The sequence below is a fragment of the Podarcis pityusensis genome (assembly GCF_964106645.2).
Source record: "Podarcis pityusensis genome assembly, chromosome: 8".
Taxonomy (NCBI): Eukaryota; Metazoa; Chordata; class Lepidosauria; order Squamata; family Lacertidae; genus Podarcis; species Podarcis pityusensis.
Window position 1 is genome coordinate 26,949,029 of NC_138033.1, and position 26,405 is coordinate 26,975,433.

The 26,405-nt window shown below is 42.8% G+C and overlaps 1 protein-coding gene across 3 annotated transcripts in view; it reads left to right on the forward strand.

Annotated features, from left to right (window-relative positions):
* Positions 1-2,539: 2,539 nt before the first annotated feature.
* The window catches only part of RUNX3 (RUNX family transcription factor 3), a 151,594-nt gene continuing 127,728 nt past the window's right edge, over positions 2,540-26,405 (forward strand). Inside the window, exons 1-2 of one of the 3 annotated variants that reach the window (XM_081016816.1) lie at positions 2,540-2,629; positions 13,501-13,647. The gene's annotated coding sequence lies outside the window, so the exon portion shown is untranslated. Of the gene's footprint in view, positions 2,630-13,500; positions 13,648-20,635; positions 20,720-26,405 lie in introns of those variants that run through there. The other 2 variants (XM_081016815.1, XM_081016814.1) reach the window with 2 other exon arrangements.

The window sequence follows — 26,405 nt, forward strand, 5'->3', positions numbered from 1 at the left end:
AAAAATGATGGTGCTTCCTAAGTTGTTATTTTTATTTCAAACTTTACCCATACTAAAAGGTACAAAAATTTTCGGGGAATGGCAAAAGGCGATTTCAAGATATGTCTGGGAAGGAAAGAAGCCTAGAATTAAATTTAAGTTATTGACAGATGCAAAGGAGAGAGGAGGCTTCGCACTACCAGACATGAGATTGTATTATGAGGCAGCATGCCTGTGCTGGTTAAAAGAATGGGTAAAATTGGAAAACAAAGAATTATTAGATTTGGAAGGGTTCAATAACAAATTTGGGTGGCACGCGTACCTATGGTGTGACAAAAAGAGAGTACATAAGGGATTTGGAAATCACATTTTTAGAGGAGCACTAATAGAGGTTTGGGATAGATATAAAAATATACTAGAACCAAAAGTCCCACATTGGTTATCCCCGTTAGAAATAATGTGTGTTAAGAAAACTAACATGAGAGGAAAGTGGGGAACATATGGAGAAATGGTTACCAATGAAGGAGGGAAGTGGAAAATGAAATCATACGACCAAGTTAAAGCATTAACATATGATTGGCTACACTACTTCCAGATAAACGAAATGTTTAAAAAAGAGTTGAAGGAAAGGGGGTATGCAGAAAAAGAATCAACCTTCCAAAAGGAAATAATAAATAACGAATTTAAAAATCTATCAAAGATGTATAAAATAATGTTAGAGTGGCACACGAAAGATGAGGAGGTGAAGTCAGTGATGGTACAGTGGGCAAGGGACTTAGGATATAATATTCAACTGGAGGATTGGGAAAGGTTGTGGAAAGAGAACATAAAATTTACGGCCTGCACGTTATTGAAGGAAAATATGATGAAAATGCTCTACAGATGGTACCTGTCACCTGTAAGATTGGCAAAGATGTATAAGGTAGATAACAAATGCTGGAAATGTAAATGCAAAGAAGGGACATTCTTCCACCAGTGGTGGGAATGTAAGAAAGTAAAAAGCTTCTGGGATGAGATTTATATTGAGATGAAGAAGATGTTAAGGTATACCTTTGTGAAAAGGCCAGAGGCTTTTTTATTAGGTGTTGTAGGGAAGGACATTAGAAGGAAAGATTGCAAACTTTTCCAGTATGCTGTAACAGCTGCCAGAATCGTATTGGCTCAGAGGTGGAAGCAGGAGGAAATTCCAAGGGTAGAAGAGTGGAGAGCAAAATTAATAGAATATGCAGAACTGGACAAATTAACAGGGAAAATCAGATATACTAAAGACCAAAAATTTATAAAGGACTGGGAGAAATTTGTGTGTTATCTGGAAAATAACTATGGTGCAAATACAACGCTGGCGGGTTTTAAAGAGGCTCTGTAAAGAATTTATGAATATTGTTTAATAGAAATAATGAGGGAAGGGAGGTGTAAATGGCAATATGGAAGAATGGAATGTGTACCAAAAGGATAACTATGAAAGAATGTCAGTGACGTTGAAGGAAGTCTAAAACGGATATGATTTGTTGTATAATGGATAAAATGTATAATGAGTTGGAATTCAATAAAATCATAAAAGCAAAAAAAAAAAAAAAAAAAAAATACTGCACCAAGGTTATCCAAGTTGTGAAATTCTGTTAGCGTGAACATGAATTCTGTGCCCTGTGTACATTATGAAAGACGGAGTTTTCCCCAGCCCTACCTGGTGTTTACAGGGATTGAACTTGGGACTTTCTGCATTGCAGAGTGGGTGCTCTACCACTGACCTTTGCCAGTTCCCCAGGATAATTTCTGCTCTGTTGCCTACCTTGAGTCTTCAGGATGAGGTGGGATACAAAACTAAGCTACAGGTAGACCATGGGCCAAACTAGAATGAACTACAAGTGGTTTTTCACTGAGGAATTTTGTTCTGAAAATCAAATCCACCTCCCATTACTATAGCCAGGTAGAATGTGACTCTGGATACAGCAAGGGGACCAAATAAACATATAGTAATACAGTGGTACCTCGCAAGACGAATGCCTCGCAAGACGAAAAACTCGCAAGATGAAAGAGTTTTTCGTTTTTTGAGTTGCTTCGCAAGACGAATTTCCCTATGGGCTTGCTTCGCAAGACGAAAAAGTCTTGCAAGTTTGTTTCCTTTTGGATTTTCAATGCATTCCTATGGGAAACCGTGCTTCGCAAGACGAAAAATTCGCAAGACGAAAAAAACTCGCAGAATGAATTAATTTCGTCTTGCGAGGCACCACTCTAATGATGTTGGAAGTGAAAGGGTTAAGAGCCTATGAAGTCACCCAAATTTTCAGAATCAAACTGCAGCCGCCATAAAAAAAGTGGGGAGAATCCACCCCAAACTACATGTGACTATTGTTTGGGACTCTTAAAGAATTTTATTGCCATATTATCTTAATTTGCTATTCTGTTTCCTGCAGACTCTGACAATATGTTTGGACGAGAGAGAGAGTAATGCCATGTCATTGACTTGAGAGTTTACTTTTATTTCATTTTTTTTAAAAGGGAGGTGGCAACTTAATGTCTTGTTGCTTTTGATGTGTCTTGAGTCTGAGGCGTGTGGCAAGAACAGGACCGCTTTTGGGTTTTGGGGTTCCAGCTTTGCTGTGCCACGTAACCCCTGTTGTGTGTTTGGCTTGGCCGCGATCATGCACAGGCGAGCAAAATGCACTCTGCATGTGCTTGAAGGCACACTTCTCTTAATAGTGAGGCAATCTATTCCAGGGGCTCACAGGCTTAGTTCTGAGTCCCCAGTGAGTCCAGGCCTGAATTAAAGCCCATCTACTTCTGCTGGGGAAAAGCAGGTGCAATCTTAACACCCCTACGTTGTGGTGGTGATTTGTCTCTGTGGTTTCTTTGCAGAGTTGATCCTTGCAGATAAGCCATAGCTCTTTGGCGTAAATGCAGACCTCCCCCCGCCCCCCCGGCTTCCTCCTGCTTCTCCAGCCCAACCACCTTCTCTAGGTTTCAGCAACTTTGCAAGTCACTCAAGAAGAGAATAGTAGTGAGAAGTTCCGGTTTCCAGTCACAGAGATGAACGATGACGCAAGTGCCCAGGTTCTGAGCACAGAAAAGTAAAATAAAGCAGAGAAGAGCGTGCGACAAGAACCCTTTAATTTCCCAGTGTTTTACGCCTGTTTCCAGTAATCAGACACAGCCCTTGCAGGCAGCCAGCTCACAGCTCATATTTTGTCAGAGTTGTAAAGTAGTGCGGTCAAGCCATTGTTGTGGCATATATGTATTTATCCACATACTTCTCCCTATCCACTTTCTCCATGGATAATATTACAGTGGTACCTCGGGTTAAGGACTTAATTTGTTCTGGATGTCCGTTCTTAACCTGAAACTGTTCTTAACCTGAAGCACCACTTTAGCTAATGGGGGCTCCTGCTGCCGCCGCGCCGCCGGAGCATGATTTCTGTTCTCATCCTGAAGCAAAGTTCTTAACCTGAGGTACTATTTCTGGGTTAGCGGAGTCTGTAACCTGAAGCATCTGTAACCTGAAGCGTCTGTAACCCGAGGTACCACTGTATATGTCTCTATTACATCCCCCTTACTCTCCTTTTTTCTAAACTGAAAGACCCCAAATGCTGCAGTCTCTCCTCATGTTAGAGTTGTTCCAACCCTTTGATCGTTTTGGTCACCCTTTTGTGCTCCTTTGCAATATCCCTTTTGAGGCGAGGAGATTGGAACTGTCCACAGCATTCCAAGGTGTGGTCTCACCGTAGATATGTGTAACAACATTCTGGTGGTGGCATTTTTATTTTCAAATCCAGTGTCGGAAGCAGTTATACCACTGAATACCAGCTACGGGGCATCATGAGTGGGAGAGTGCTGCTGTGTGGAGGTCCTGCCGGTGGGAGTCTCAAAGGCATCTGGTTGGCCTCTGAGGGAAAGAGGATGCAGAACTAGATAGGGCCTAGGTTTGATCCAGCAGGGCTCTCTTTATTTATGTAATCAATAGGATGCACCTTGCCATGGAGATTCAGAATTTGAAGTCTGCTTTAAGCTTTTCCCCACTTGAGTTTTAAATAATTTTAATTACCTCCAGAGGTATAGAGAACAGATGGATGGGCAGACAGACATCCACTTCCAAAAATGTATAGTAGATTTATGAAGCACAGTTTTGACTCAACTCGTTATTTTATTAATATTTTGATCCCAGAAACCACTGAGAACTTCTTTCAGTTGTTCCAAAATATTGTCAGATTTATTCTGGCTATTTAACAGTAATTGTGGGGGAAAGGAAGGATTACAGATTAACATTGTGCACCAAGGCAACTATGGATTTTATTATACTTATATCCCATCTTTCCTCCCTGGAGTTCAAGGTTGTATATTTATGGCTCCATCCATTTTATCCTGACAGCAGTCCAGTGAGGTAGATTAGGCTGAAAGATACTAACTGGTGACCCAGTGTCCCCTAGGCAGCTTTGCGGCTGAGTGAAGATTTAAATGTGTCCCACCCCCCACCCCACCCACCCCAGTTCTAGTAGTTTCACAAACTCCTGATCAAGGGGCTCTTATCCAGCAAATCCTTGCTTCTAAGATTTGAGAGCCATATACTTTCAAATGTATATTTGCATTATAACAACAATGGCTAGAGAAGGTAGGTAGGTAGGAAGGTAGGTAGGAAGGTTCATTCTTAGGGGGCTGAATTCTGTGCCAGATAGGGATGCATGAATCAATCATCTTCAGTTCCTCTCACTTTCTCATATTTCAGATCTTAAGTTCAGATCCACATTTTTGCATCAGTTTTGGTTTGATATTTTGCCTAATATACATACTTTTGCAAGTAATTTTTCCTAATATAACACACTATTGCTTGTTGTCTTCACTAATGTATGTCGTCATGCACACTTGCCCCTAACATATACATTTTTGTACACATTATTTGGCTGGAGAACTTGATTGCAAAATTCAGAGATGCAAATTTTGAAGGATGGCTGTGTTTCAGGTCACATATTGTCTCAGGAAGTGTGAACTAGCTTCGTCCACCTTTGAATGTGAACTGAATGCAACTTTCTCCCTCATCCTTAATGCCAGATACGACATTCTTTTGCTGTGTTTGTGTGGAGTCACAGTATACACGCAGGCGACCTTGGATATGCTGGAATAGGGTACGTTCCCTTAAATACAGGGTGTGCCTTCAAGTGGGGCATCTGGCAACCTTACTCATAACTGAATCAAGTCATCAGACAAAACAGGCCACTTGACTCTTGTTGGCGTGGCAGTTCCAAATGAAACCACATATGGAAACTGGGCGCTTAGTCTGAGGAAATGCACAAATCTAATTTAAAAGTATTTATTAAATGCAGTAGCATGGAATTTCCCAGGCGCTTCCCCCCTCCCCTTGCATCTCCTTTACAGCAGTACATCATCAGCTTGTTTCTTTCAGCTACTGTATGCTTATTAAATAATAGTTCGCTCCCGTCTGGTAGAATTTACTGGGGATGCAAGGGAAATTACATTGCCAGATCAGAGTGTCGCTTTTAAAGTTAAAACCAAAGAGCTGCGCTGCCAGCCAGTTCTAATTCTGGGCTAGTTCCTTCCTTCCTTCAGGCTGAAATACTACAACACTTTCCTGAAAGCCAGGCCACATCTGCACCACACAGTTAAAACCCCAAAGAATCCTGGGAATGGTAGTTGGTTAATGCTGCTAAGAGTTGCTAGGGGAGCCCTATTCCCCTCACAGAGCTACACTTCTCCGAGTGGTTTAACAATAAATCCCTCTTGCAAAGGAACTTTGGAATTGTAGCTCTGTGAGGGGAGTAGGGATCTCCTAACAACTTTCAGCACCATTAACAAGCTATAGCTCTCAGGATTCTTTGGGTGAAGCCATGACTGTTAAACGGGCATGATACTTCTTTAAATGTGTAGAGTAGGTATGGCCTAAGTCCCACAGTGAGATGTCATAGTAAGTATACATTGGCCTGGTTCAGACGCTCAAAGGGCCTTCCAAGTGCAGTAATACATTTTTTTTTAAAGCAATTATTAAATTGTGGAGAAATGCAACAAAACCCAACAAAACCACTAAAAGGAGCTGTGTTCCGCTGCAGGTACAACAGCAAGGTCTTGTGGCCCTTTGAATACATAGCAACAAGTTTATTTTGAGGTGGATTCTAGCCATTGAAAGCTCATGCAATAATAAAATAGTCTTTCAAATGCCACAAGACTTTGAGGTGCTTTAAAATTATATTCAGAGAGCAGTTTCATGAAATATCATGAAATACTTCTTCCAATTTAAAACCTGACATTAATATATTATTAAGGCATAGGAAGTTTATCTTTAAAAGGTTTCATATCTATTTCACTGCCTCCAAAAAGGAACTACCGTATTTTTCGCCCTATAGGACGCACTTTTCCCCCTCCAAAAATGAAGGGGAAATCTGTGTGCGTCCTATGGGGTGAATGCAGGCTTTTGCTGAAGCTTGGAGAGCGAGAGGGGTCAGTGCGCACCGACTCCTCTCGCTCTCCAGGCTTCAGGAGACTATCCGCAAGCCTGGGGAGCCCTGCGGGAACTCCCGCAGGGCTCCCTAGGCTGCGGATAGCAGCCTGCTGCCCGGAGCACAGGCCGTGCTGAAGCAGAGCGCCCCACACTTCAGGCAAATATCCACAGCCTAGGGAGCCCTGCGGGAGTTACCGCAGGGCTCCCTAGGTTGCGGATAGCAGCCTGCTGCCCGGAGCGCGGGGCTCCCTAGGCTGCGGATAGCAGCCTGCTGCCTGGAGCACGGGGCGCGCTGAAGCCATGGCTGGGGGGATAATTTTTTTTTCTTTATTCCCCCCCCAAAAAAACTAGGTGCGTCCTATGGGCCGGTGCGTCCTATAGGGCAAAAAATACGGTAATTCAGTTTCAGTTCAATTCCTGATTAATTCATGCGGTTCTCTACTTTTGTGTGTGTGTGCTTTCAGACTTTTGCAAGCTGCTCTGCTAAAGTATAAAATATACCCAAGGAGACTTAAGAAGGCATTAGCGCACACACACATTGTAATGCGAACAATTGTTTCGTTTAATTTTTCCATCCATTATGATCTATAAGCTTAAATAGCAGCATCACTTTTCAGATAGATAAAATGGTAAATGCAGTGGCCACAATCAAACACAGAAGTGCAATGAAACTGTGTGTGTGTGTGCGTGTGTGCGCGCGCGCGTGTGTGTTTGTGTGTGATTGAATTAAAATTAAAACTGAATTGAAATAAAAATTGCCAAAGGCCTCACCACAAAAAGAACTTCATTCATGTTCAGTTCATCCAGAAATTAGAGAAACTACTTTAAGGTGCAATTCAGAGATTTTTTAATTCAGTGAATTAGCTACTCAGAACCAACCATCTTAACTTCAAGCAATTACTATCATCATCATTACCGCCGCCACACCAACTTCTGTTCCTCAATCAAAGCACAGCTTGGAATTTCTACAGTCCTACTGATGTGGGTGGGGGCCATTTATTTATAATGGTGGTGGTGGAGAATCCATCTCTGCCTGGCCAGGGGGTGGGGAGGTTTGTTGGAATAGCAGACATTCTTCCAACCACTTCAAAGTAAATACAACATCAGCCCACCTTTGTTCTCTCAACATGTGTCTTTAAATTAATCTCTCTCCTAGAAACAAGGAAGATCAATCAGACCCAAACACCTTATTCATTCCTCCACGTAAACAAGTCTAGCACTTGATCATGGCAGGGATGTGGGAGAGACATAGGCTGATAGCTTGCCTTAAGACTACTGTCAAAGAAACAAAACTGGAGTGAATAAGACCTGCTATTTATTAACTGCTCTCTATGAAAGATGCTGATTGTTCTTCAGGGTATGTATTCTCATCGGTTGTTTTGTCACTTGATCTGCTACACAAACTCCTGCCATGTCCATCTTCATTTGATACCTGATCATTCATCCAATATCAGAAGCAGTGTGTCTCTGAATACCAGTTGCTGGCAGAGAGTGGAAGTGGTGAGAATATTGCTTCATTTATGTCCCAATTGCAGGCTTCCCACAGACATCTGGTTCACCACTGTGAGAACAGGATGCTGGACCAGATGAGCCGTTGGTCTGATCCAGCAGGGCTCGTCTTGTGTTGAAAGAGTGAGAGTCATAAGTTTTTTCCAGGACCATACTCAAGGGTCTTGACATTATGCTGGGTATCAGTGTATGGAGCCTGTTGTTTTAGTATTACAGTGATACCTCGGGTTAAGAACTTAATTTGTTCTGGAGGTCTGTTCTTAACCTGAAACTGTTCTTAAGCTGAGGTACCACTTTAGCTAATGGGGCCTCCCGCTGCCACCACGCTGCCACCGTGCAATTTCTGTTCTCATCCTGAAGCAAATTTCTTAACCCGAGGTACTATTTCTGGGTCAGCAGAGTCTGTAACCTGAAGCATCTGTAACCTGAGGTACCACTGTGTTTTTGTTTGTTTCATGATGAGTAAAAAAAATTTCAATTTGCAAAGAGGGGGGATGGGGGACAAATACAATTCAGTTCACATTTAAAGGCAAACCTAGCTAATTCACTCTTTCCAAAACAATACGCAAACTGAAATGCAGCCACCCTTCAAAATTTGCACACCTGCGAATTTTGCAATGCAGTTCACCAGCTAAGTAAGTGTGTACAAAAATTCATATAGCAGGGTACAGTGTTACCAGTTTTATACTGGTAAAAAGAACATGCAAAAAGGAGGTTTTTTTAAAAATTACAAATTGATGTGGAAATGTGGAGAACTGAACTTAAGCTTGGGAAAATGAGGCAAGAGGGAGGAAATGGAAGTCGCATTAAACACAACCCCAATTCCCATCAGCCTCAATTGGTTTGGCCCAATGGTCAGGGGTGATGGGAGTTGTAGTCTAAAAACAGTTGGAGGTTATCACAGTGGAGCAATAATGCTTAGAAAAGAATGTCTGAAACCATACAGCAGCCTTCACCAGTCAGGTGCCACCCAGATGTTTTGGATCACAACTCCCATCAGATCCAGCCAGCCCAGCTGGAGGGAACCAGACTGGTGAAGGCTGCCATACAATTTTGCTCCAAGAACAAAAGCGGCCCCTTTGCTAAGTGGAAACTTCCGGAATACATCCACGCAACAATGGACAGTGTTTTATGGTTCTGTGTTCACAATGTAACTTGGATTTTCAAAGGGGAAACGGAACAGCTGCTGCTTTCTTGAACCCAAGCAAGATTCTCCTTTCATTCTGCCCTCCTGTACAGCAGGTCAGCTCAATTGCTTGGACCTATTGATCTCCTGTTTTCATAAAAACATCTGCCTCTGAACGAAAATGATGCTGTTAGTGCAATAAACCATTGCCCTCTTCACCGGTCTTTACAGATTTACACAATGCAAATCCCAAATGGAACCACTTTATTGTCAGTTGAAGCAGCTGATTTTTATTTTTATTTTAATCCCAAAATCTTTGGTGTATTTCAAGATATCTGAAGTCTGATTCAAACATGCAGTAGTAGCACACTATGTGGCTTTTCAGCATTCTTCCTCATTTCTTTCTTTGTGTATAATTTTAGTTATTTTTTAAGGTGGGGAATTATTTGAACATGCACTCGCCTACCTGTACTCAGAATTTTAAAGAAGTATATCATACAGTGACTTTGGGATCACAACAGCAACTGGTTAGACTGATCCTCAGCATTTCTAATGTTGAAAAAGTTGGACTATGATTTCATTGGTATTGGATAATCTAACAATAGTTAGAACTCTGCATACATACATATATATATATATATATATATATATATATATGCAATCTCCATCTCCCAAGGCCAAATTTTGCGCTGAGAAAAGCTGTATTTCATAACCTGCATAAGACTATAAGATCCCTGCTTGATGAGGCCACTGGCCCATTGAGCCCAGCATCCTGTTCTCGGTTTTATATTGAACATATTTGCATGACCCATCATATTTGACATAATTTACCATGCAACATTTTAAGATTGTCATTATTATTATTAATTTGTTTAATAAAGTGCAAAACTGGTGAGTATATATTACCAGGCAGAAAGCTATGTATATTTGCAGTTGTGTAATAATAATAATAATAATAAGAAGAAGAAGAAGAAGAAGTTATTTGTACCCCTCCCATCTGACTGGTTTGCTGGACCAGATGGGCCACTGGCCTGATCCAGCAGGCTCTTCTTATGTGATATCTGAAGTATTCAAATACAGTGGTACCTCGGGTTACATACGCTTCAGGTTACATACGCTTCAGGTTACAGACTACGCTAACCCAGAAATAGTACTTCGGGTTAAGAACTTTGCTTCATGATGAAAACAGAAATCGCGTGGCAGCAGCAGGCGGCCCCATTAGCTAAAGTGGTGCTTCACGTTAAGAACAGTTTCAGGTTAAGAACGGACCTCCGGAATGAATTAAGTACGTAACCAGAGGTTACCACTGTATTCAAGTTATGCAAACATTGTATGGTGATGCAAAAAGTGAATGATAATTTTAAAAGTAAATTGAGTAGCCTTGGCTTCCCTGGAACTCCAGACCCTGATCAAACATGTCCATTTCTCACCCCACCCCCCCTGCTAAGGATACTCCTCACAGACCTCACAGCTGCTCTCCACTTCACTAATGTTTCTAATTAAAAAGGGAAATATAACACTTTTTTGTATTAATAATTTCTAGTTTTGAGGATTTTCTATCACTCAGTTAAGGCTTCTGAATGCCATGGAATTTGATTCTAAGTACGAAAAGCATGTATGCACACACAAGGAAAATGCACCGGTATGTTGTAGGGGCACGTGTTTTGTGCACAAATTATAATCATCTGAGATGGCTGGTGCCCTTTGGGACTAGTGGCGTGGAAGGCAGGGAGACCAACCATAAGTGGAGCCAGGAGCCAATGACCGGCAACTAATTCTAGCTTTGTCACTCTTTTCCTCCCTGCTAAGTTCTACAAGGACAAAACTGAGAATGAGGAGGGAGGTAGCAGGCAACCAGGGCCATCACTGCTTCTTGCAGGAGCAAATTCCGCAGTTTAAAGATGCACCCTGTGGAAAAGTGCTTTTGTTTGTCTGCTTGGAATCTTTCAAAGTTCAGTTTCATTGGATGTTTGCAACTTCTGGTGTTATGAGAGAGGGAGTGATAAGGGCTGATAAGAGTTGGAGTCCAACAACATTTGGAGGGCCACAAGTCCCCTGCTCCTTCTGTGAAGAAAGGAGCATCTCACATAGGGGTGGGGTCAGTGGTGGAGAGCAAGGCTACCCTGCACAGCTCTGTAACCCCTCTCATGTGCTCTTTCAATGCATGGGGGTCAGTTTCACTCCCCTATTATTATCCTCAGTATATAAAAAGAGCAGCTCCCTGTGGGATCAATTCCATCTGCTGGTGCCTTAGTCTCTTTCCTCCTCCTCCTCCTCCTCCTCCTCCTCCTCCCCTTTGGACAAGAGGAGCCTTTCCAGGCAAACTAGAGGTCTGTGGACAGGAGCTGTAGCTCAATAGCAGAGCACATTATTTGAAATGCAAAAGGTATCTAGTTTAGTCTCTGGCATCTCCACACAGAGCTGGGAAAAGCCTCCTGTCTGCTATTCTAGAGGGCTGCTGTCAGTGTCAACAGTACTGAGTACAGACTAGCCCTGCACAGGCCTCACATCTGAAGTCTCCTTGGATGAGAAGCAAGGGGAGCTGGACCTTCAGCAGATCTCAACACTGCCAGTGATTTTGAGGAGCCATGAGACATGAAGGTCCCTGTCCCTGGATTAGAAGTCTCCACACCAGCTGCCTGAATTCTAGGACCAGGTGGCTAAACCTTTTCATCCAGAGGACCATATTACACCACTGTATGACAGTATAGTTGGGTGGGGTCAGAATGAAATGGGGCCAAAGTGTGCAGGACCACACTCTTATGCACACATATATGCTCACATGAAGAAGAAGAAGAGTTTGGATTTGATATCCCGCCTTTCACTCCCTTTAAGGAGTCTCAAAGCGGCTAACATTCTCCTTTCCCTTCCTCCCCCACAACAAACACTCTGTGAGGTGAGTGGGGCTGAGAGACTTCAAAGAAGTGTGACTAGCCCAAGGTCACCCAGCAGCTGCAGGTGGAGAAGCGGAGACGCGAACCCGGTTCTCCAGATTACGTGACTACCGCTCTTAACCTCTACACCACACTGGCTCACCACACTGAGGTATATGCCACATTTTATCACTGAATCATGCACACACTTCTCTCTCTCTCTCTCTCTCTCTCTCTCTCTCTCTCTCTCTCACACACACACACACACACACACACACACACATATCCTAGGATAATAATCTTCCCTGAATAACTTATTTTAAGCAGATCTTTTTAAAATTGCATTTGTATCCCACCTTTCTTTCATACACAATTCCTCACGTTCCATTTTAATTCCACAACAACCTGTGAGGTAAGCTAGGCCCGAGGGTCACCCGCTGAGATTCATGGCTCTTTCTATCTTTAGGCCTCTTTCTCTTGCTCTATCTGGCCTCCATATGCTAACTCTTTCCAAAGCATTTTTACTGAAGTGGTTGTATGTGTTTGCCAGTAAACAGGATTTTTGTGTGTTGCTTTTATTTTATTTTTTTTCGGCAAAATTTGAAGAAGAAAAAAGTCTGTTGCCGAGGGTAATATGATTGTTTTCCCGAAACAAAAAAAAATGTGCTGCTTGTTTTATGAGGCTCTGAGACAGGAAAAACATCGGCTCTTATTTTCTTGCCCGTTCTTTTGGAAAATTGCAATTGCATACTTTGCTGCAAAGGGGGTTGTAGGAAACTATATTTGCATAATTTCCTCCCCTTTTCTCTGGCTGATATTTATATAGGAGGGGAATCGTGTTCTGGGGCTTCTAATAACTGGCTTTCGTCCCTTCCCTCCCTCCACCAGCACTGCTGCACACTAAGTTCCAGGCAACCCAATCTGCATTTCAGAAAATGGGATATGGGTTGGATGTTAATAGTTTCCTGACACTGTTGGTTTTGCTATGGGTATATGTGTGTGGCGGTTGAAGTGTGGTGGTGGAGATGCACAATGTCTAACACTATAGATCACAAAGATGCCACATCTCAGGGGTCTGTCTGCATGCTTCTCCTATTAATGTAGTTTCCCTCTTGAAAGAGACAGCAGCCCCATTGGAAACTTTTTTGCCAGATCTGATAATTGGATTTAACCACAGAGAAAGCCTTGTGGGACAGACCACTCTTGCCACCCAAACTGCAGCACATTCCAAAACCCCATAGAGCGGCCAAGAAGAGATTCCCAATTGCTTTTGCACTAACTGGCATATTTATTTCTGCCTTGCCATGGTTTCTTGCAGAAGTAAATTAGTCCTGGTTTCTTCCCCCCCACCAATATTTCTCCCCCTAACCATGCAAAATGCTTGATGTCCAGCCCCATCCCATAAGTCTTTCTGGTTTGTTTGCTTGCAGGGACTCTAACAGCGAGGAAAGAAGGACTTTAGCAGCAAGGGATGAAACACCCTAGATGTTCTGTTCATACTCACAAAGAGCAGCAGAAACACTTGGGAGTAAGCACTTCATCTGCTTATTGTTTGATTGGTTTGTTTTCAGATGCACAGGGCCTGAAGTGCCAGTCACTGTGGAGTGTGAATAGCCTTGAAGATCAAGCCCCTGTCCTGGTCAGAGGATGAAACCACCCGCCATTCCAACTGGGAAACTTGCATGACAACCCAAAATCCTTTGGGCACTAGGAGTCAGGTGATATAAATATTACAGCGTTAATGTCTTCTTTCAATCTGGGAGTCTTGTTTCTATGGGAGATAATCTGGGCAGGGACCTTGTCAAACTCCACAATCCCACTAGTTCAGAATGTGAAGGCTTGTAATGCTTGTCTTCATTCCAGGGTGAACATTATGGCTCCACAAGTTCCAATCTGCCTTAGTCTGTAGCTTGAGCTGGAGAAGAATTCATTACCCTCACCTCCCCATTTACCTGGCCTGGTGATCACTATGGCAGCAATGATAGGGTGACTGGCTGGGGACCTCCCTTCACCTCTAACACCATCATTGCTGCTATGAATTCCTAATACCAGGAGCCCCAGGACTTGTAGTCCCCAGGGCATCTGACATGTCACCTGCGCAAAGCTGCCCTGGAAAAATTACATTTACCAGGACCATGTTGCTTGGGGTGCTGAAATCCAATCAGGAATAGGGGGCTCCTGGGGGGTTGGGGGGAGGCGTTGAGGCCATAGGAGCCAACTCCCAGGAGCCGAGGTCCCTTCACCCTCCCATAAAATGTGGGGTCCCCAAAGTTGATGGGTATTGCAATTCAAATGGTATGGGTGTGCCCTATTATGTGATTGATTAGGTGGGGTGGGGCTTACTTGGGCCCCTCTAATATTTTATTCAAGGTGGTACCCCTGGATGAGGCCATATTCCAGGGATGTCATCAGGTACCTATTTTGGTCTTGGAATATACTGTATTATAATTGTGTGAGGGTATAAGAATAGCTTGGTTTGCTCACCCCCATTCTGTATTGAACCAATTCAGGCTGAAGGTCTTTGGCTGGCCAGCCCAGCTACGGTACTTCCTCACCTTTGGGCCTAAGTATGTGAAATTCAGAAACAAGCATACAGCTAAGAAGGATAAGTCCTCCATTCCCACATTTAGCTCTCTGCCAGCTCTGTGCAGAGCTACTTCTTTCTGCTCTCCCGATCCCAGCCTTGTCATATGAGTATGATAGCCAATCCAGGGGCTTCTAAACATACAAATTGTCTGTTGTGTTTATTGTCTTCCATCACTGACCAGGACACACCAAAGCTGAAAGTGAGAGCCATTTGTCTGCTTTGCAGTGCATAATGTAGCAGCAGGACTTGAGGCAGCCTTCAAAAATTCTTTGGCTGACCATGCTGCTGACCACAGGGAAACAGCTGACCCATCTGGTTTGTTCCTCTGTGAAATGCTGGAACAGTAGTAGGCCAAAAGGCCAGAACTAATCCTGGCTGTGTCAGTTACTTCATCATCCTTGCACACCCATGAACCTAGTTGTGTATTGTTTCAGGAACTTGGGATATAGACAGAGCTTCAGGAAAGCAAATGACAAGGTTTCTCATTTTGTTTCAGTAGCCTTGGTGGTTGTGGAGAGGGGTTAGACTCTCACAGTAGGAAAGGACCTCAAAGGTCATCTGGTTCAATCCCTGCTCCGTGCAAGCAATCCACTGCTATATGCAACATACCTGAAAGGTGGACATTCTGCTTGCTTAAAAGCCTTAAATGAAGGAGAGTCCCCCATATTCCAGTGCAGTCTGTCCACTGCTGAACAGCTCTGACACTAAGGAAATTCTTCCTACTGTTTAGTGAAAATTCTTTTTTCTCATAATTCAAACCCATAGTGGTTTGGGTCCTACTCTCTGGAGCAACATAAAATAAATTTGATGCACCACCTATGTGGCAACCTTGCAAACATCTGAAGGTGCTATAAGCCTAGAGGTAGGCTTGGTTCTTAGCTGCACTGAAAACAGAACAATGTCAGTCACAGCTTTACCTCATTAGAGAGGGAATTCTACAGTTGGGGGTGTCACCTCAAAAAATGTGCTGTCTTGAGTCACCAAAGCATGGGCTACACTAAGAGGTGGAATGACAAAAAGGGCCTCCCCATATATTTTAAAGCCCAGGCATGAAAATAAAGCAAGAGGCAACTGGGTCCTAAATTATATAGGGCTTTAAGAATGAGGAGGAGGAGGAGGAGGACGACGACGATGTTAATGGTGGTAATTATAACAATAATAATTAAATATTCAACAGTTTGCTTATCTTTCATGACACTCAAAATTATTACTTTTTATAACAGTCCTCTGGGACTGTCATGAGGCCTTATAATGTTAGAGGCCTGTCTAGCAGTGGTTGCTAGGTGACAGGTTCAGTGAGAGAGAGACCCCAGCAGTGGCAGCAGGGGTGGGTGGGGCTCCTATAGAGGCTCCGCCCCACAGGATTTTGCCACCTGAGGTGGCTGTTTCAGTCCACCTCATGGGTGGGCCAGCCCTGAGTTTTCCCTTGTGTATATAAAATCCCCTTATTAAACAAGTTTAAGTTTCTCTTGTCACTAATGGTTAGACTCTTTTGTCCAAACCCAGCCACACTGCCAGGAAGTTTTGAAATATTCTGAGGGAATTGGTGGCAATGAAAATAAATAAATAAAGAAGCACACACACATGTACATGTGATAAGTGAGGCTGTGGAACCTGGGGTCCCTGACACACCCCACTGTGAGCAACTATATTGCTACCCATCAGAACATCAGGAAAGGCAGTCCTTGTCAGGAGTGGTAATTGCCTCTCTGCAGCTGCCCCAGAAAACCACTTACTAATGCCAGGCCTGCTCCTTTGTGAGGAAAGGTTACAGCATCTGGTACTTTTTAGTTCAGAGAAAAGGTGAGGAAGAAGAGACATGATTGTTGTTGTTTAGTCGTTTAGTCGTGTCCGACTCTTCGTGACCCCATGGACCAGAGCACGCCAGGCGCTTCTGTCTTCCACTGCCTCCCGCAGTTTGGTCAAACTCATGTTTGTAGCTTCGAGAACACTGTCCAGCCATCTTGTCCTCTGTCGTCCCCTTCTTCTTGTGCCCTTCATCTTTCCCAACATCAGGGTCTTTTGCAGGGAGTCTTCTCTTCTCATGAGGTGGCCAAAGTATTGGAGCCTCAGCTTCAGGATCTGTCCTTCCTGTGAGCACTCAGGGCTGATTTCCTTAAGAATGGATACGTTTGATCTTCTTGCAGTCCATGGGACTCTCAAGAGTCTCCTCCAGCACCATAATTCAAAAGCATCAATTCTTCGGCGATCAGCCTTCTTTATGGTCCAGCTCTCACTTCCATACATCACTACTGGGAAAACCATGGCTTTAACTATACGGAGAGACATGATAGGAGTGCATAAAATTATGCATAGTGTTAAGAAAGTGGACAGAGATAAGTTTTTTCTCTTTTCATACTACTAGAACTCAGGGACATCCAATAAAGTTGAATGATGGAAGATTCAGGGCAGACAAAAAGGGGGACTTCTTTGGGCAGCACATAGTTAAAATATGGAATTCACTCTCACCAAATGCAGTGATGGAGACCATTAACTTGGATAGCTATAGAAGAGGATTAGACAAATTCATGGAAGATCAGGCTGCTAGCCATCATGCATATGTTGTGTTCCCCAGTGGTGGAGCTTCATGCTCTGGCACCGGGGGGTGGAGAGCAGGCGGGGGCGAGGCTGGCACGCATCCTAGGGGGCGCGCTGCCCAGGATGGTGCGCTCCCCCCGCACTCTTCTTCCTCCACCAGTGGTTTCCCCCACTGCATTATGTATGCCTTTGAATGCCAGTTGCTGGTAATTGCCAGTAGGGAGAGTGCTGTTGCGCTTAGGTGCTGCTTGTGGGCATCTAGTTGGTCACCATGAGAAGAGACTGCTGGATTACATGGGTCTTTGGTAGGGCTCTTATTATATTCAACACTAACAATATTACTACAGTTTGATTGCTAAAGTTGTTCTTCTCCCTCTACCCTCTGTGTTGCAAGTTTTGCTATGGTTTCCAATGGAAACAGGAAGATGGTATTTAAAGCCCAAAGCAGGAGGGCTGTGATACGCTTTTGCTACAGTCCCGTGAGCTTTGCGCCCGATATGTTAACATGCTCAGTGATTGCATGGAACAGTTCCTGCAGGAGTGTGGAATTTGGCTCATCGTATCTCCAGTGGGCCCTGTAATTCTCCTTTACCTCGGTGAATCAACCAGAGCTGACGGATCACTACTGAATCGCCTCCTGTCCTCTTGAAGCGAGGCATGGTGATCACTGTTATGTTGCCACAAGCGTCCATATAAATGTTTGTAGGCCGAATTATGATTTTTGGAGGATTCATTCTGGCTCGCTACCATTTATGGAGGGAAAGGGGCCAGAGAGGAGGAACAATATTTGTTGCAAGGAAGCAGTCTTTGACAGAAAGAAATGAAAGATGAAGACTTATAGGTTCTCTGTTTTGCAAGCTTATGCTTATTATAGTATTGATTGGGGAGGAGGCATATTTATATTCTCACAGTTGACTGGTTGAGGGTCGAGCAGCATTCTGCAAAAGTATTTTATATATACAGTTTGTATAAAGTAAAGAGTGGTCCAATTAACCACTCATTTCATGTAAACTTACATCAATGTGAGCCTGTTCCTACTAAAAAAGAGAAAAATACTGTTATCCTAATTTATAGCCCCGAGAGGCTCCCAAAGCAGGTTACAAAGGATTCTCATAATAAAATGACACTCAGGTATGGTATCGGGAACAAAAATAACATATTGTCCCCCTCCAGATGTTGTTGGATTACAGCTCCCATCAGCCCTAGTTAGCATGGCCGATAGTCAGAAATGATGGGAATTGTTCCAGTGGCATTTCTTGGTCTTCCTTAGAGCCACCCTTCCCACTAGTGTCTTCTGGGGGAAGGAAGTGGGGGCCATGATAGAGGTAACTTTTCTCCTGTTGCCAGGCACCCACTCTTGTTTAGTTGTCGTGGTGAATGAACAGCCAGTCTCTGAGCTCTCCTCCCTGCATGTCTCTGATCCATCTAAAACCGCCAGTCTAAACCAGAGAAGCCATCTCCAGCCCCTGTGGTAATGAAAGCCATGTGTCAAGTGTGTGGCATGTAAACGGAGCAGTGTTTTCTTTATGTCAGACCTGAATTTCATGGCATTAGCCCCCAAATTCTAGTATCAAAGGGTGGGGTGTGAGCTTCTTTTCTCTCCCTTTGCTTCCTTCAGATCAGCCAGCATTTTAATATATACTTTCATGCCTGTCTTTTATCTTCTAAGCTAAAAGGCTCCAACATCTATAGCCTTTCAACATAGGTCAGGGTGGGAACCTGTAGACAGTGAATGTTGGTCAATGAGGGTGAATGGGGGACTGTCCTGCCATCCTCAGCAAGCCCCTCATAACCTGTCTTATTGGTTTTTTTATATTCCAAGTACAGTGGTACCTCGGGTTACAGACGCTTCAGGTTACAGACTCTGCTAACCCAGAAATAGTACCTCGGGTTAATAACTTTGCTTCAGGATGAGAACAGAAATCGTGCTCCTGCGGCGCAGCAGCAGCAGGAGGCCCCATTAGCTAAAGTGGTGCTTCAGGTTAAGAACCGTTTCATGTTAAGTATGGACCTCCGGAACGAATTAAGTACTTAACCCGAGGTACCACTGTAAGTGTGCTTATACGATTGTATCCTTGGTAATCTTTAGAGCAGTTTTTTTTAAAAAGAGAAAACAAGAAAGGGAATGAATAATCTTGGATTTCCGAGGACTGCAGTTCTCTGCTGTTGTTATGATATTTCTTGTGGTTTTCATTTTATTATTTTTAATTGTACTTGTTTAAATTGTTCTCTTTATTTAAACCACTCTGGGACCACCAGAGATCAAGAGACTTGGGTACCTGCTAAGGCCAATATCCTAGCTGTGGGCCTATTGCTGACTGCCCTGCTCTTTCTCCTCCTTGCTATTGCCGTCTGTTCACTTGCCCTTTCCAAGCATGCAAGGATGACCAGCCCAAGTCATTTTGCTGCCTGAGACAGAGCATCAAATGGTGCCTCCCTCCCCCACCAGTCGAGAATCTCCATACCGGTCAAAGTATTAAGGCACAAATCAGCCAACTGAGGTGGATGCTTCACTCTGCGTACTGATAGACACACAAAGAACCTCAATAGCAAGGAGATGGGAAAACCAGTGATGTGATTGGGAGAGCAGGAATGAACAGGCAGTGGTGACAAAGAGGAGGGGGTCCAGCAAGGGGGAAAATATAATAATAAAGATGATAATGATGATGATGATGATTTATTTATACACCACCCATCTGGCTGACCAGCCCTAGAATAAGGACACCTAAGAAGGGAAAGTAGGAGGGGGCTTGAAGGTGCCCACCCACAGTTAGCAGCAGCTGGACAGCAGATTGAACAGGCACAGGCAACTCGCCTCATCACACTCTTTTCCACTACAGTATTGTATTTTTTAAAAAAACAACAACCAATTACTTTCTAAATCTGCATCTATCCAATCAATTTGGCATATGCAAATTTATCCAGATAAATTTTTCAGATGATTTCCTAAGCTTTAGCAATGTGTGAGTTGCTACCTTAGCTGGGGTGGGGAGACAAGAGCATCCACTAGGGCATGTTAGGCAAGGCTGTGTGTACACACTGAATACCATCTAGTATGAAAGATTCAAAACTTCTAATATGATCTATAAAAGCAGGGGCAGTGGGCATTCAGAACAAGGTTTAAATGTTTCCTGAACAACACTATGCTGCTCAGTCAGGACCATTTGAAAGACTGTCTAGCCCCAAACCAATTTAAACATAAAAAAAATGAAGGGAACATTAAGGGCTTCGAAATTGTCCATCAGCAGAGTGAGCAGGCACAAAGTTTGCCAGGTCAGCCTTTCTTTCCCACCCTGCTGTAGAGATGGACAAATAAGTAATATTCAGCTTCTTAGTTTTAATTCAATTCAGTCATAAATTCAGTTCATCTCATTTTTAAATCAGTTTGTGGATTTGTTTTGAAGTCTGCACAAAAATTCACATGCATTTTCATACATATTTCTCCTACTTTTGCCTAATATATGCATGTTTGCAAGCAATTTTGCCTAAGATAATGTTACTTTTACTGATACATGTATTTTTGTGGGCACTTTCCCTTAATATACATATTTTGGTTGCAGAACCCCGCATTGAAGACAGACACTCTTAGCTTTCTTGATTGGGGGAATTCAAATCAAATGTATATCACTCCCATGGCAGATCTGCGCAAATATATCTTTACAATGGTGAGATGTATTAGATTTATATTCAACAGTAATTGTTTCTGAAGCTAAAACAATATAAACAAATTATCATATGCAAGTATTCTGCAAATCTGTTTTCCTCTTTTGCCATCTGTTTTCGTGAAATAGTTCCTCTTTTTGGCAATATATAAGTGGCCACCATAATGAAGAGGCCTCTACAGTATTAGCAAGTCTTCCTTTGGCTGCAAAATATTCCCTATCCCTGCTTTTAGGGTTGAAAGGACAAGGCTGGAGAGGAAATGCCCCAGGAAGCTGGTCCCAACACCCAGGGAACATCAGGCCCTCCAAGGTTTGGCTCCCTGCCATTTTGGGAAGCAGAGAAGGTCTGGCACAATGTCAATCTCTTGTTTAGACTTAGTGGTTTCCTGTGGCGTTTTGGTTAGGATGGCAACCACAGCAAACTGTCTGTCCCCAGACTCATCTGCGCCAGTCTCTCCCTTGGCACGCCTGTTTTGTAACATAAAAATAAATAAATAAAAAAAATCTACCCCTTTGTTTCCAGTAGAAAGTCTCCATTTACCAACTTTGTATGTATTTTGTTGTTAAATACCCTTTGTTGATCAACTTACCAACTGTATGAAAAAATGTAAAAGTATATTTTTAAGGTCTATCTAAACTGGGAATTTTAAATAGCAATATTGCTTCTTTCCTTCCATTTTAAAAAGCCAATCTGGAGAGATTTCTAAAAAGTTTGTGTTTGGGTTCAATAGGGCTGTGAGTTACCTGGTTAAAGGAATTTTAGGATAAACTATGTGTTTAGTCAGTCAAGTGATGCATCAATCTATAAACTCAGCGTTAATTTGATTTTGACAACAAGAAGAAAGACTTTGAAAGTGGGGGCAGGAGAGCCTCATTGCTTTAAGCTGATGCATGCATGGGTCACAGAAAAAATAAGCTTTGAGGAGGCTTTCTCGCACACAAAGGCAGAGATGAATCTCCTAAGATAGCACTTCTAATTTAGATTTTTTTTATAAGTATTTATATTGAAAATGACTTTTTAAAATATTAAAGTCTACTGCCCAGTTCTCTGAGGCACCTTTTTATGTAAGCAAAATATTTTTACTCCAACTGGTGACTTTATGAGAACTGCAATGCAATGATGCATACCTATTTAGAAGCAGGGATCATTAAATCTGTCAATTTTGCTTTCTCCATTTCTCATTTTTACAGTTTTGTTCAGTTCTCCACATTACCAAATCAGTTTGCATTAAAAAAAGTCTTTATGAAAACACACCAGCACTTTCAAGCAGATTTCTCCTACTGTTTACATTTTAATGCCATCTTACCTAATATACATGTTGTATAATGCCTGTTTGTGTGTTAGTGTCACAAATATATGCATTTTTATGCACACATTACTATTACGTATGCATTTTGCATATCTTACTTGATTAGAGAACTACACTGCAAAATTCAGAAAAGTGAGAATTCCGAAGATGTGTGTGTTTCATTTCATATATTGAATTATGTAAGTGAAAATTAGGGAAGTTCACCTTTAACTGAGAGCATACTTGAATTTGTCACCCATCCCTAATCCCAATTAGGGATCTTATGAATCTTACACATTTACACTTTCTGAAAAAATATGTGACTCAAAGTACATCTATCCTTTGAAATTTGCACTTTTCCGAAATGTTCTGAAGCTGCTCTGCAACCCACAATTGTTTACTGAAATGAATATATTAGGGGGAAGTATGCATAAACATGATATTAGAGAAAATTTGTTGTCGTTTAGTCGTGTCCGACTCTTCGTGACCCCATGGACCAGAGCACGCCAGGCGCTTCTGTCTTCCACTGCCTCCCGCAGTTTGGTCAAACTCATGCTGGTAGCTTTGAGAACACTGAGCAACCATCTTGTCCTCTGTCGTCCCCTTCTCCTTGTGCCCTCCATCTTTCCCAGCATCAGGGTCTTTTCCAGGGAGTCTTCTCTTCTCATGAGGTGGCCAAAGTATTGGAGCCTCAGCTTCAGGATCTGTTCTTCCAGTGAGCACTCAGGGCTGATTTCCTTCAGAATGGATAGGTTTGATCTTCTTGCAGTCCATGGGACTCTCAAGAGTCTCCTCCAGCACCATAATTCAAAAGCATCAATTCTTCAGCGATCAGCCTTCTTTATGGTCCAGCTCTCACTTCCATACATCACAACTGGGAAAACCATAGCTTTAACTATATGGACCTTTGTTGGCAAGGTGATGTCTCTGCTTTTTAAGATGCTGTCTAGGTTTGTCATTGCTTTTCTCCCAAGAAGCAGGCGTCTTTTAATTTCGTGACTGCTGTCACTATCTGCAGTGATCGTGGAGCCCAAGAAAGTAAAATCTCTCACTGCCTCCATTTCTTTCCCTTCTATTTGCCAGGAGGTGATGGGACCAGTTGCCATGATCTTCATTTTTTTGATGTTGAGCTTCAGACCATATTTTGCGCTCTCCTCTTTCACCCTCATTAAAAGGTTCTTTAATTCCTCCTCACTTTCTGCCATCAAGGTTGTGTCATCTGCATATCTGAGGTTGTTGATATTTCTTCCGGCAATCTTAATTCCGGCTTGGGATTCATCCAGCCCAGCCTTTCGCATGATGAATTCTGCATATAAGTTAAATAAGCAGGGAGACAATATACAGCCTTGTCGTACTCCTTTCCCAATTTTGAACCAATCAATTGTTCCATAACCAGAGAAAATAACACACCAAAAAGAAAGAAAAGAGAATAACATACAAAAATGTGTTACATTAGGGGAAATTGAGTTCCAAAAATATGTACATTAATCAAGCCTGCATACAAAAATGTCTTTATTAGGAGACGATTACACTAAAATGCTGAAGAATTTTCATGAGGATTTAAATAAATAAATCTCAAACTGCTGCAGAAATGTTGCGAACTGAATTTAAGGTTAGTGAAATGAGAAACAGAAAGCTCTGCTTTTCCATCTCTATTCCCAATAAGTGTACAAAGGATCACAGCAATGCCTAGGTAAAGCTAAAGGACCCCTGGACGAGTCCATTCAATGGAGACTGGGGTATGGCGCTCATCTTGCTTTCAGGCCAAGGGAGCCAGTTTTTGTCCACAGACAGCTTTCTGGATCATGTGGCCAGCATGACTAAACTGCTTCTGGGACAACAGAACACCGTGATGGAAACCAGAGCGCACAGAAACGCCATTTACCTTCCCGCCACAGCGGTACCTATTTATCTACTTGCACTGGTGTGCTTTCAAACTGCTAGGTTGGCAGGAGCTAGGACAGAGCAATGGGAGCTCACCCCATCACGGGGATTCAAACAGTCAACCTTTCAATCGGCAAGCCCAAGAGGCTCACACATAAGCCCCATGGAATTCAATGAGTCAGTCCCATGTATGTACATAGGCGTTAAGAAATTTGCAGCCTAAATCTGCAAATATCCCCAAGCCATTGCCTCCCATTCCTGCTTTAAATGCTTTTGCTGGTCCCATCTAGTCTTATCCTGGCTATATTTGAAATTTTGACGTAAATGGTTTGATCTCAGTAGGGATTTACTTCTGAGTAACCTTACATAGGTATGGGCTATAAATATGTGAGCAGAACTGTTATACATCTAGAGATGTGTATGGAATTTAGAGAGTGAAATTTGGGACTAGCTGTTAAATGCCATGTTAAGTTCCCTGGTACAGTATATGGATAACATATGGGATACCCACCAATTTCTACACCACATAATAAGCCCTTAGGGTTGACTCCATGAGCAAAACTGGAGTGTTTAGTTTTTGTTAAGACACACCCATGGAAAAAAATGCAGTGATTTAACCAAAGAGGAGGGGATTTCATTGCCAAGAAAGGGGAGGAAAAAACCCACACAATTGCATGGAAGCAAAGTCTTCAACCCCTTAAATACCTTTCAGATGGAACAGGACCCAAAAAAATCCCAGTAAGGTTTGTGCCTGTCAAAGTTTAGCAGTTCTAAACAGCGCAGATCAGGAAACAATTTAAAACAACAACTCAGTAGTACCTATCATACTAAATGCTTTTAACATTTACTGTACTCTAAACAACTGCCTCATAAGGCACATGAGAATATTATTATCCTCATTCTGCAGATGAAGGGGTGAAAGAACACTTGCCCAAGACCATTTGGTTTGTTTGTGGCTGAGGAAAGAATTGAACACTCTTAGCCATCACACACTCCTAGTCACTACAATTACACCAGTGCTGTACCACATGGACAGGCGACTTGGGGACATACACCAGACAGGCTCTAAGTGGGAGGCCTTCCTAGGAGGGCATAGATGAATACCTGGGAATATGTAAGCTTTTGCCTCACCTGTCTCTTCTCCACAAGTTTGAGATGAAGAAGCAGGTGTTGGTAGCCTCCATCTCCCATCAACCCTAGCCAGCATGGCAAATGGTTAGGGACAATGTGAGCTGTTGTTTGGCAACATCAGGAGGGCTTCAGGTTTCCCACAACTGTTTGCAAGCAAAGGGTTCTGAATTAGTGCTGGAAATTAGTGGTGCAATCAGGGCATTTTTGTATGCAATGTTGCCTAAAATACATGCCTGCAATTCTCTTTTCCCTAATATAATGTATTACATTCAACTAACTTTTACTCCGGACGCGGGTGGCGCTGTGGGTTAAACCACAGAGCCTAGGACTTGCCGATTGGAAGCTTGGCGGTTTGAATCCCCACGATGGGGTGAGCTCCCATTGCTTGGTCCCTGCTCCTGCCCACCTAGCAGTTTGAAAGCACGTCAAAGTACAAGTAGATAAATAGGTACCGCTCTGGCGGGAAGGTAAACGGCATTTCCGTGCGCTGCTCTGGTTCGCCAGAAGTGGCTTAGTCATGCTGGCCACATGACCTGGAAGCTGTACACTGGCTCCCTCGGCCAATAAAATGAGATGAGCGCCGCAACCCCAGAGTCAGTCACGACTGGACCTAATGGTCAGGGGTCCCTTTACCTTTACCTTTAATTTTTACTCCTAGTAGTCCCACTGAAGTTAACAGACCCAAGTTAGTCATTGCTATTCATTCCAATGGGTCTACTCTATGTAATAGTAGGTTGACTGCAACAAAATGCATTTTTGTACTTTATATTCATTAATATATGCATCTTGACACACACTTTAAAGGACTCATTTTTGCACACATTACAGGCTGGAAACCGCACTGCAAAATTTGGAGAGGTGTGCATCTCAAAGGATGGCTGTGTTTTGGCTTGCATATTGTTTGGGGAAGTGCAGATTAGGCGGGTTCACCTTTAAATGTGATTTGAATGGAATTTCTCCCCCCTCCTTATTGATATTGCATAGAAGGACTGGCTTAGACTTCAGGGAAAACCATCTTAAACGAAAATATATTCAATAAATATCAAGATACTAGATGCTTACCTAATTTCAGTTGGTAACTGATTCCAGAGGGCATGCACCCTCTGTATGTAGGATTAAGCCGACAGAATGATTTAAACAACAAACTGAGGGTGTGTGTCTTCTTCCCTCACTTTTCTGTCAACTACCTAGTAAAAGAATTGGGAGGGAGTTACCCGTTTGAGGATCTGAAATTTTATCTGAAGTTTGACTGTGAGGATGCTTTGTGGGCTGGAAAAAAAGGGATTTACATTTAAATAAATGTAGATACAGTACTGGAAGTACTGGAACGGGTTACCTCCGGGTTTTGGCAGTTGTGCATGCACAGAAGTGCCAAGTCGCAACCT